The following is a 1,882-nucleotide window of genomic DNA, read 5'->3' on the forward strand; positions in this document are numbered from 1 at the left end:
ACTTCCACTCCTTCCCGTCCGCCATATTGTCTTTATAAAGTGTAATTGAAGGACGAGTTGACATAATCTGAAAAATAATAATAATTTCTTGCATGTAAATCCCATATGAATACTTTCAATGTTTAATTGTTTTCATTACACGCGCGCGTTTTTACGTACCCTTCGCAGCGTAGCCAACTTTGGAAAAACGAAAAAAAAAAAAAATTTTTCCACCGCGGGGGTTTACATTTCACATCATTATTATTTTTATTAAGTGATTTAATAGGAAATTTTTTTCTTACACGAACGTCATGAAACAATTTAAAATGATAATAATAATAATAATGATGATATTGAAAGAATGAGTCGATTTTCTATAATCTGAATAAAAATATATTTAAAAATAAAACAAAGTACTGTTGATAAATTCGAACCTGCAACGAACGAAATCGCATCGGAAAAACCGTTAAAATTTGAAAATTTATCGAATACTCCCTAAATATTAAATAATCGTTAATTATTTTCGTATATTTTGTTAAATAGTTGTATAAAAAAACAACATGGAATTAAAAATGGTCACGATATACATTTATAACATTTTCTTACTCTATGACTCATCATCCATTTAATTACCTTTACGTAATAACACATGCATCTTTTTTTTTCTTTATAAAACCTCAAAATTAAGGTTCGAAACATTAAAAATTTTAATTTTTTATTCAAGGTTCGATGATTTTATTTGGACTCCGCACCCAAACCTTGTTTTTTACGTTCCAATTCAAAGGATTTCCTGACCTTAATGTTTTCTTATACTCACAAACTACTATTTGTAGTTAAATTTCGTTTTCAACGGTTTTCATTTTGTTTAATAATTAGTAAAAAAAAAAAAACTTCATTACTCGTTAAACGATTTGGAAAATTTTAATAAAATAAAAAAATTATTTATTTATTTATTATTAGGTAATAAATTAACCTGCGCGGGAGTACAGGTGAATTTAAAAACAAGTTTTTCCTCCATTAATTAATTACGTAATACAAAAGGATAATAAAAAATAAAATTAAAAACTACAATAAAAATTTATTCATGATAAATCGAACACAAACTAAATAATAATAATAATAATAATAATAATAATAATGATAATGATAAGAAATACATTTTTTTTTTTTATTAAAGAGTACAATGACGAAGCATTTTAAAAAAAAAAAAAAAAAAAAAAACATTTAATAAATGAGTGATAAATTTATTTATTACGAACAACACGCAAATATTTAGGCGAACGAGTGCAAATAATTAAACCGAAATAAATTTTTTTTTTTTTTCCCGCAATACTAATATAAACAACCAAACAAACAAACAACCGTACAAACAATTATTTATTCAACAAACAACAAGAGATTTAAATTATTTTATACAAATTTTCTTTTCCTGTTTTCTTTTCGATGATGGTTACACGTTTGAAAATTCATGTTATGGCGATTTTATAATAATAATAATAATAATAATAATAAATTTATATTTACACCATTTTAAAAAACCGTTAAACGTTCGATAAATTCCGTTAAAAATTTAAAAAAAAACGGTTATAATTATTACGTTAGATACAAACAAAGAAGGGAAAAAAATTAATAATAATTTCATTTATTTATTGATTCCACATTATTTATTTATTTATTTATGTAAAACAATTAATCGTTGGACTATTATTATTATTATTATCGTGTCATGAAGAAAATTTAAAAGTAAAACTAAAACATTTTGAAATTAAATTTAAAAAAAAAAACATTTTTGATTACTTTCTACCATTGTTTACATAGAATAAAACAACCACTACCAAGCGTTATATTTTTTTTTAATTACTTGCACGCGTGGTTACGCACGTGCAAAAATAGTTAATGACCT

This window comes from Pediculus humanus, genomic scaffold (assembly GCF_000006295.1).
Source record: "Pediculus humanus corporis 1103172108252 genomic scaffold, whole genome shotgun sequence".
NCBI classification, from domain to species: domain Eukaryota; kingdom Metazoa; phylum Arthropoda; class Insecta; order Psocodea; family Pediculidae; genus Pediculus; species Pediculus humanus.